This window comes from Odontesthes bonariensis, chromosome 23 (assembly GCF_027942865.1).
Source record: "Odontesthes bonariensis isolate fOdoBon6 chromosome 23, fOdoBon6.hap1, whole genome shotgun sequence".
Taxonomy (NCBI): Eukaryota; Metazoa; Chordata; class Actinopteri; order Atheriniformes; family Atherinopsidae; genus Odontesthes; species Odontesthes bonariensis.
In genome coordinates this window covers 9,140,005-9,151,191 of record NC_134528.1, presented here as the reverse complement: position 1 = coordinate 9,151,191, position 11,187 = coordinate 9,140,005, and positions in this window count along the sequence as shown.

Genomic DNA, 11,187 nt, shown 5'->3' with positions numbered 1-11,187 from the left:
AAACATGAATGGAAAATAAATCTCCCCCAAAGCACATTTCAGCTTTTAAATAGATTCCTGATTCACAGTCCATTTCGACACATTTTGGCTTTGAAAAAGCATGCATACAACATTATTCCAATCCATATTACATTTATTCTGTTTGATAATCACCATAACCTTTAATTATATGTATAAAGATACCTTGATGGAAACTATTTGTAGCAAATTTGGCTAAAATTTTTAAATTTGCTGCATTTGTTTTGCAATAACAGAGTATTTTTGTTTAAACTGAGCAAATGCCAAACTAAAACAATGTGTCTAACTATCACCAAATGATTTAGATTAATTACAAAACAAAAAAAAGCAGCGCTAGCAGCAGCAAGAGAGGGAAGTTAAATAGGTATAAACACTTATAAAAACTGGAGGTTTTAGGTGTGATGATAGGCAACAAGGAGGAGGAGAGATAGGTGACAAGCAATGAAGCAGCAGGTAGATGAAAAGGTTCAACAAAGTAACAGATGAGAAAAATGCATTCAAATAAGTCCAGAATATATAAATACCAGAATTTTCATTTACGTTAAGCTTAATAAGCGCCAGTAGGAGGCGTTTACTTAAACTCTGCACGAATAATGAAACATTCAGTCTCACTGCGATACTCTCCGTGTTGTTATTCATACTTAAACATACAATCAGAATTTGGCAGGATGCCTGGTACATACCACTGGGCCATTGGAGACACAATCACACACAACCACAGCCTCTCATTCACAATTTTAGTCACGGGGCTCAACAGAAATGGCAAGGTGAGGAAACCCAAGCCTCAAACTGGCAGGAGCTGCATGGCTCCACAGTCATTCCATGATCTTTGTGCTCAGGCTTCAGCGAACTTCTCCCAAATGCTAGCTGCAGACATGTGGATGACCCGGGATCAGCTGACCTGTCCAGTAGCACTCAGCACAGCAGGGTCAGCGAGGACTTGACAAGGGTGATGATTTCTTAATGTGGCTACGGCAAGCGGACGGCGACTGAGGTGGAGCGTGGAGGGGATGGGAAACGGGTGAGTGTAAGGGAAGCCTAGCACTGGTTTGGGGAGATGGGGCCAACGTGAAGCGGGCCAGAGGAATGTGAGGAAATGCACAGCTGCCCTGTTTTATCATAGCTGTGCTGTCTGTCTGAGCAACATAAAGCTGCCAGTGTTGTGTGTTCATGTGCAGGACCTCCCATGGATCTGCAGGCTTCAGATGCATGACCCAGCAGGAATTAATCTACACAAGCACCAATTTGTACAGCCAAGATTTGAGCTTGAGAGCAACACTAGACAATGGTGGAGAATTACCCGTTTTACTCGAATTGGTCACTTTTCTATGTACAAATGTGTTACAGGTTATATGTTACAAAACATTTAGAAATGGCAGTTAGTCTTTGTGGCGCTTGATCCATTCTTCAGCCTCTGTCATTTTTACTTAACCAGTCATCACCTTCAACCCTTGTTGTGCTGAGTATTAGCATCCATGCTGCACAATACATTTCTGTGTAAGACGCTGGAAATTTTAAAAGAGAAACATTTTTGTTGACGTTTGTTTTCGCTTTGCAAATGTTCGGTTTGAAATGAAGTGCCACACAGTCCGTTGGCCCAAAAGGCCGAATCAGGACTTTGATCCATTCAGACACAGTGTAATGAGGCCACTTCTTTCATCAGTAACAGGCGATCACTTGTTGGTATGTGGTACATTTAGCATAAATGAAGTTAAAAATAACGTAGTATTTGTCTAGTATCTTCACTGACCAATTCCATGGTATTCAGGAATTATGAACACATTTAAACTCTATGCCAACGATATACTCAAATCTTATAATTTGCACTTTTAACTTATTTGGAAACTTCTGATAATTGTTGCAGTTTTTCAGAGGATTCTGTGTCTATTCTTGCTGAATCCAACATTTCAGCTGCTTGGCAGTGCGTTGTTGTTGTCTGAGTGTCCTCTTCGAGATGCTCCAAAAGGAGACAGATCTGAACTGCAGGCCAGTCAAACACACACACTCTGTGTAGCTATGCTGTGGGAAATCCTGCAGAATGAGTCTAACATTGTCCTGCTGAAAGGACCACGGCCCTCCCAGGAAAAGACGCCACCCTGATGGTGGCACATCTCCAATGTATACTTCTGTATCAGTGGTACCTTCATACATATGAAGCCATCCATGCTATGGACACTGATGCAGCCTCATACCATCACAGCTTGGATGCTCTTTCACATGACCACAGAACACATGTCCACTGTCTTTCTGTCCATCTGAGAGGAGCTCGAGTCCAGAGAACTGGGCCGTGTTTCTGCAGAGCTGATATATGGCTTCCTCCTTGTGTAATCCAGTTTCAGGTTTCATTTCTGGATGCAGCGGGGGTCTGTGTTGAGAGAAAATGGTTTTCCAAGCTCCCCCTGAGCCCATGTGGCTGTATTGATCCTGGAGGCGTGATGGTTTCTCATGCAGCTCTGCCTGAAGGCCTAAAAACCATCCAACATTGGTTTCCGTCTTTGGCCTTTGCACCATTGAAATTTCCCCAGACTCCCTGAAATTTTTCTCAATATTTTGCAATGTAGATGTTGAAAGACCAAAGTTCTTTGTGTACTATTCTGTTTTGTTTTGTTTTTTTCCAACTTACATTTTATTTTTCACCTGGATTAAATGTTAAATCGGTTTATATCTTTTTAAATGCAGCGAAGAATATCATTCTTTGACCCGTGTCTGTTGAATAAAAAGGCTAAAAAAATTACAGATCAATGTTTTCATTGCATTTTACAACAAGTCCCAACTTTTCTTGTTGTAACTGATGTCAAAAGTTATCAAAATGTCGTAGTTGGAGTTCATAATGATAAGGAGTGATATCTTAAGGATCTAAGTTCAGCAGTGGAGTGTGGGCCATGACTGAGGCATGACTGCTTAGGTTTACAGATACCCTCTCTGTGTTCATTGGGGTAAATGAAAGTTGAAAGGTCAAGCTCAGAGTGCCAACTGTCCCATTACTCTCCCACCACAACACCCTCCCTCTCAAACAAGCACTTGGAGAAAGTGGTAAGTGTCTGAGGAAGTCACACCACGACATGTGCCAATGGAGATGTTCATGTACTCCAATGGGAGATAATACGTCATATCAAACAGGGTTTTTGGGCTTTTTTTCTAAAGTTTTTGCAAAAATATCTTTGAAAGGTCAAAGTAAAATAAGTCTGAATAGACATGCGTGAACTTTTGTGAAAATTATTAATTTCACATCCTGTTTCCATCAAGCAGCCCTGATCCACAAGGCACTCTTTCCAAAAACATGGCTTAATGTTCTTTATGTTGGATTGTCATCTGAGACCTGAGAGTGCAGCTGCAGGTCTAATGTTGCCCCACGATGGCTGGGGTTGTCTGGCAGGACAGAAACCCACCCAGCATTGATTACCAGTTAATTATAGGCAAGGAAGTGGCAGCTTGTTTGTTTCTGGGTTGCTGAGGAATACATTTGCACTTCTCCAAGAGTTCATGAGCTATCGGGTGCGAATTCCGCTGAGCACTAAGTGCTATCTATTCTATCTCACTCTGTCTGTCTGGAGCTCACAAGATCTCTCCATTCACTCTTTCCTCACTTAATTCCACCACCCTCTGTTTTCACAGCCTCTGTGGGTGGTGCCTCCTGAAGCCCTCTTTCACACTCCGTTCAGAGATTTGAATAAACATATGTTGTGTTAATTATGAGCCACCTTTCAGGAGATGCTTCTGAGCTCCAGCCAAGTTGATCTAATGAGAAACGTTTGCTTGGTGATTGTGAGGGACGGGCTCAGTTCTGCTTCTCACAGCTCTCCAACACCTGCTTTCAGCACAGACTTGCAAACACAGCAAAACTAAAGTAATCTCTTTTTTTATCTTTAACATTTAAAAAAAAAAAATTGTCAGCTAAATCATTGCACAGCCTCTAAAACTTGAATTATTTTTTGACTTTGTACATACAAAAGTAAGTTAGAGGAAACATTACATGGAGCAACAATTATATCATCAAAGAAATGCTGGATATGTCACTTTTTTTGTTATTTTGTCGTGTCCATCTCAACCCCCTTTTTTTAAAGGCTAAAAACTCTCCAAATAACAAAGTAATGCCATCTGATCTGGATAACGAGAGCTCAGTTAAAAAAAAAGAAAACGGAACCTTTTCCTAAGCTTTTACACCCAGAGAATAGAAAATGTACAAATGCATTGATGAGTGGACCTAAACTCATTACAACAAATAAAAGTGAAAGACTTAAGTATGATGACTAGTGCACACTGCAAAGGTAATGTGAAGGTGTGAAACAGTGAGAAACCAAAAGAGTCCAAAAAGCTGACTGAAACATATGAATGTGGGTGGTTTTAAAATAAAGCAGAATGTGGGATGAACCAAAACCATGACAACTAATATTTTCCATTACATGGTTCAAATCCATTATGCTCAGGGCTGTCTTACTGTCAGATCAAGTAATGCTTGAATTTCCTCCGGGATCAATTAAGTATCTATCTATCTATCTATCTATCTATCTATCTATCTATCTATCTATCTATCTATCTATCTATCTATCAAAGGTCTCGAATTTGGACTTTTCCACACTAGCTATGGTTGTGCTGAACCAAGAAAATGCTCACAAACCAAACACGTGAGATCTCTAGGAAGTTCCAAGTATGTCTAAGTGACTCAATTTAAGCACCGGCTGCTGTGCACGTTTATGTTTTTATGTTTTTCATTCAGACATCTACGTAGGATTTATAATGCTCCTGATTTGGGGTCAATGACACAAATAGAGTAACCTTTAGAGTCAAAATAAAAAAGCCCAAATCATCAGCCCTCCACCACCGTGCTTGACAGCTGATATGTTGTGTTGGGTTTCCTCCAAACGTGCTGCTGCCATGTTCTTTTTAGAGAGAAGAGGCTTTCTCCTGCAGCCCTTCCAAACAAGCCATACTTGTTCAGTCTTTTTCTAACTGTGTTGTCATGACCTTTAACCTTTAACATGCTAACTGAGGCCTGTAGAGTCTGAGATGTAGCTCTTGGGTTTTCTGACCTTGGGGTGACCTTGCTGGGACGTCCACTCCTGGGAAGATTGACAGCTGTCCTGAATGTTTTCCACCTGTGAATAATCTTTCTCTCTGTAGAATGATGGACTCCAGATAGTTTGGAAACGGCCTTATAACCCTTCCCAGATTGATGGGCAGCAACAGCTGCTTCTCTGAGATCATTGCTGATGTCTTTCCTCCTCGGCATCGTGTTAACTCACACCTGAATGCTGCAGAGCAGCAAACTGACAGAACTTCTTCAAGTGCATTTGATTAGCAGCAGCTGGCTGCTACTTTCCCTCTTAATTCCTGTGGAAGCTGTAAAGATGGATTTATTGTTCTTCTGAGGTTGTATTTACATGATTTTAGATATTGTAACTAACTTTTTTATGATGTCCTTACACATAAAACCTAAGAATTGAAAGAGCGTGTACTTTTACCACATGACTGTGCATACTGGAGGCGTTCTTTTTCCTTTTCTTAAATGGAAATGTGCGGTATATGTGTACTATAATTAAGATATTTAAAAGCTGGGAAATTGGAGCTGGGACATGTTTTTCAATGCTAACTTTTGTTTTTGCCATATTACAGTGTTTAACTGGATGGTGGTTCCGACTACAAATGAAGTTGCAGGATAATAAGATGGGAAACATGTTTGTTTTCTTAATGAGAAATACTCAGTTTTCCCTCCTTAGTCTTCAAAACTATCCAAATGAGACAAAAGGATTGCTGTGGTTCCTCTTCTGGCAAGGCCAAGAGGCCAATAAAAGGGTTATTATGGGTTAAACGTTACCCCTGGTAGGGGTGTTTAAATATATATACACCAGATATAAAGATCCTGAGTTGTGATGGTCGGAAATGTGAAAAATGATTTAATTCTAACTGTACATGTATGATGGGAGATCGTTTGATTTACATTCTATTGAAAGAAAATGGAGTCTTATTGATCCATTTAGCAGGTTGAATTATTATAATTAGATATAATTTTGGTCACAGATTCGATCTACAGTTGCAATTTGAGTGTAAATAATTTGCCCAAAAGGAGAAAATACACACCATAAAAAAAGTTAAAGAGAAATTTGACTAATTGCATTGTGTATAGTACTTAATTTTTCTTCTCAATGTTTGATTTGTAGTTACAACTCTCCTAACTTTGATGTATTTTTACGTGCATTTTCTTCATTTTTTGTTGTGTTAAAAGAACATTTCTGGTCTTTTTATCACGTATTCTCTATTGGTATTGCAGCTTTATTGTTGTCATGAAGACTTGTGGCGATGGTAATCATGTAGTGTAAATCTTATACTTTGACAGCGCCAGTCTCAAGCTCCAAAAAATTATGAACAGCTGCTTCATGACCTTTTCAGTCTTCAAGCTGCAGTCCTGAAGGCTGGGAACTAAGTTTTATATGACACCGGGTTTGCAGAGTAGTTTTCTATTGTGATAAATCTTTCTTCTGTGTCTCCATGTGATGATAACATCATATCTTTTTTAATTTGTCTGCTTGCTGCAAGTGCCAAAGGGATGTTCCAGTGAAATGAATGCCCCTGCTCAGCCTACACACTGGGTTTGATTTGTGAGCTCTGGGTCAGGCCTGCCATGCCCACCCACATCGCCGCGATGTCAGGACCGGATATTTAAGGCTGAGGGGTTAAGCACCCAAGAGGCAGTTGACTTAAAATGTTAGGCGAAGAGAATGACTCAAACAATGACACAGTAACTCCACAGTTATTACCATTGTGGTCAATATAAGACACTTGTTGCTGAAACATGTTATAAAGGAAAAGGATATTAATGACAAGTATATATGAGTTTGACATAGTGAACATTGTGGTCATGAGTTAGAGCAACATGGAGCCTCCTCAGGTTTCATATGGGGCCTTTCCAGTGCAGATTCAGCAGGAACAAGTTGTAAAATAAGTGGTGTCAACTTGAAAACTGTATACCTAAGTCGAGGGTTTGGTGCACTGAGATGATTGGAGTCTCATGTGAAGACATCTAAAGGACAGGAATCCTTCAGCTCGACTCTGACAGGAGAAAAACTGAGAAGGGAGAGCGACATCTTCTCAAACCCACAAAGGCTTTGTTGTTGAGGTGACCGGATGGATCACTTCACCTCAAGGGAACACTCTCCAACTTCATGGTTAAAGGGATAATTCGCCTCTTTTGACATGAAGCTGTATGACATCCCATATTAGCAATATCATTTATGAACATTTTCTTACCCCCTGCTGCGTCCTGTGAGCCGAGTTCCAGCCTCGTTTTGGCGTTGACGAAGGTAGTCCGGCTAGTTGGCTGGGGTTTAAAAAATTACTGCTTCCGAGCAGCAAACACCGTATCAGGCACGGCTGTCGGCAGCACACAGTGATACAAAGGGAGAGAAATAGCGCCAAGCGATTGTGAGGTCTGACCTTTTCCTGGATGAACGATTTTGTGATGCAAATGTATTACTCTTTTGAATGCATATTGTTTTGAGAAGCAAAACGCTTTATTTTTTAAACCCCAGCCAACTAGCCGGACTACCTTCGTGGACGCCAAAACGAGGCTGGAACTCGGCTCACAGGACGCAGCAGGGGGTAAGAAAATGTTCATAAATGATATTGCTAATATGGGATGTCATTCAGGTTCATGTCAAAATAGGCGAACTATCCCTTTAACTTATAGCTGAGTGGCTGAATGATTCTTTTGGCCATGGAGAAAACAGCAGAACTGAGTGTTGAACACACCGCTGAATACATCTGTAAGCTGTTTCTTGCTGTTAATGTGACTCAGCACCTATTTTGCTGTGTAATGCTCCACTGTGACCAGTTCCATTAGGTGATTCTGGGGACTCCCTTAGGGATACCACAACTTCTGTCCACAAAATCTGCCATTTTTGTCTTCTGAGATATATACAAGGTATCCTTGGGCGTGAATACCTCGACTGCAGTAATATTAAACACAGTCAGCAAGTGAAGAAAACAAATTCCTCATAAGATGGCTGGAGGGGTGATGGAGGAAAGGATCATCATAAAGTGTTTTTTTATAGTTATTATTCACATTTACTTTTACCCCCAATTCTCTTGCTGTTTGCTTATGTATAGGGATCACAACTAACTGGTTAGGTTATGATTAAACTTTTATTTTAAACTGTCAGATAGATGCCACACAGTTCTTCTACAGAACTATCTGGAAATTACAGCTGGTAGGTTGAAGTTTCTTTCGCTCATTATGAGCCAAGTTAAATCAATCGGATCAGTTATGTCAGACAATTATCAACTGCCACTTAACAAAAAACTGGCGCTCTCTTGTGACTACTAATTTTAAGCCTTTTGCATGACATTTAACAGGTGAAATGACTGGGGACCCACATTTATGATTCAGCAGGCAAGAGGCAAACAGCTGATTTACTCAAACTTATTAAAGTAAGAAGTAGAAGAAGAAGAAGAAGAAGAAGAAGAAGAAGAAGAAGAAGAAGAAGAAGAAGAACACACATGACTGACTGACTGACATTAGGGAGCAACAAAGAGGAGCTGGCGCATGACACCAGGGAAGATTTATAGGAAGTGAGCTGATGACTAACAAAGGGCAGGTGTGCTAACTGATAGACTTCAGGTGTGCAGATAGAGCCGAAAGCAAGAGGAACAGAGGAAACTAAACAAGAATACAAGTCATAAAGCAACATCCAACATGAAGTTAACCAGAAAAACCTGGAAATCAGAACCACACCAAAAACATAACAAAAATCCACAGACCATGACAGTGCCATATGACAAGGGTAAAAAGTACCGGGCAAATTACAGCAAATAGTGTGAGATGACACTCAAAACAAGAAAGGGCTTCTATTAGTAACACCACATGACTCTGCCTATTAGAGCTACACTATTTCATGAGACCAGGCTGGATTTCCAGCTGATAAATGAGTTAATGATGATGGGGAATGGGGATGCTGAAAGGCCTAACTCTACTTAACTTTGAGATGGTATCGGGTTCTAATAAAAGCAGCAGTATGTGATGCCCTCACTTTGGAGTTCCCCAAACAACTAAACACTGTAGCCTCAAGAATGGGTTTTTTCTCTTTGCATTTGCCCGGCCAATGTAGCACCCAATCACAATAAATGTCATCTCAAGGCGCTTTAAAGATAGAGTCCAATTCAGTCACATTAATACAATGTCAGTTTAATAAAAAGCTGTTTAGCTAAAGAAATCAACAGATCGCCCTGAAACTTCTCTTTGATTCAATCCTCTGTTCTGAGCATCTGTTCTATGAGTCTTTCCTCCATCCCTCACACGTTGTGAGGAGTGCAATGAGTACATTCACTTTCAGACTTTCAGAAAGCTTTGCACTCTTCATGTGGAAATTGACAGAAGTTGTAAAATAACCTTGAGAAAAAAAAAGTGAAACTGTTACTGCTGCCTGAAGTCCGGGTTCTTGTTCAATTATTGGACGAGAAATCCAAAAAAGTATCCGTGGGGGTGGTTTCAAACACCGTTCAACCATCCAATAAGCGGTTTGTCTGAAGTAAGCTGAAGCTGTTGATCACGGTGGGAAATTCACAGTTGTTCTTGTGTCATTTTCAGGTTAGTTACTCAGATAATTGTGGTGTAAATTACAGAATCCGATCATCAACAACACCTCTCCAGCATCAATTTTGAACGAGCGCTCGGATGATACTGTTGATGAAGACGTGAAGACATCCGACGATGTGCCTTCCTATAATTTGACAACCCACAGAAGCTGTGTACAAGCCAACCACACTTTCTTTTACAGGATTCTTTTACAACCAATAAGCTTTTACATCAGTGTCCAGTTGCAGCACAGCTTGAGTACGAGGCAGGTTATAACTCACTATTTATATCTCCCAGATTGACTCACTGTGAGTTACATTCGTTACAAAACAGCTCAAGGTTTGATTCAGACGACAACGAACAAAATTTCAGGTGTTCCATCAGGATGAAAGACACTGCTCAGAAAACGGTTGTGCTTCATGAAAAGAGGTGCTCCACCAGACCTGCTCCTCACAGAAAATGAAAGCTGATTGTGCTTCACAAGGTGATGGCCTGAGGCTCTAACCGGAAGCGAGGAGAGCGGAGCAGAGGAAGCGGTGACTCCAGCCAGGGGGGATGGACACGCCTGGCTAGCCTTGGCAGCCGCGGTGTCGCTCACACTGTGGCCCTCTCGCCACCCGTGTCAACACTGATGACTTCAGCGTGCGCCCTTGTGAGCTCACCTTGCTAGGAGAGACACAGGAAGTGGGATTAGAGCAGTGACAGTGTTGGGGGGGGGGGGATAACTGTGTCATACCTGCACTAGAGGGGGGCTTCATCTATTAATGCATGTGAGTGTGTGTGGTCACACACATGCAGCTGCTAATACCTCGGGGTTATCTCTTTTCATCTGTGTTTATGAAGCAGATCCTCCATCCAGGCCGTGCAGGATGACCACAAACAAGTTCCAAGGAGAACTTCAAGAGCACAGATTGCTACTGTACGGTGTGACAAACCACTTCCTGTTTCATCCGGGCTCGGACCATATCATATGTGATTGGTTGCAAGCTTTGTGACGCTTTGACGGGCTCAGGAAACGTTTGTGAAAGTACATTTTGCATAGTCGACTGCGACCGAAACCTTACCTGATGCTGTTTGAGGTGTTCTGCTGCCACAAATGCTGGTTTGTTCAAAGACCAAAGAAGTCAGAATAAACTTTTGACTGTATAACATATTAACTAAAATAAATGTTGACTCCATTAATCTAGGCTTGAGAAAGGCCCCATTCTACAACTCAGATTTTCCTCTATGATGTCTTAGACAGTGAAAAACTGTCATTAACAGATTTGGCAAGCAGATCCTCTCACTAAGAAACATTAAGTTCATTTAAATCAACTTTGATTTAGATCCTCCTCACACATACACATCCCTTGAGGGCTGTTATACTTTTAAAATGACTGCCATGATTAACAAAAGGAAGACATTTGAATCAATAGATTTATGAGAAAGTGAATTCTTAAAAGATACATTTCTGTTTATTCTCTGGCAAAAAACGTGTTTATTTTATTTTGCATATTTTAACACAACTATAATTTACTAAACAAGGTCATCAAAGGTGTGTGATATCTGTAAAGTATGGCTGTGCTGCTACATTAAAAGCTAAAAAAAAAACAAGAATCTAA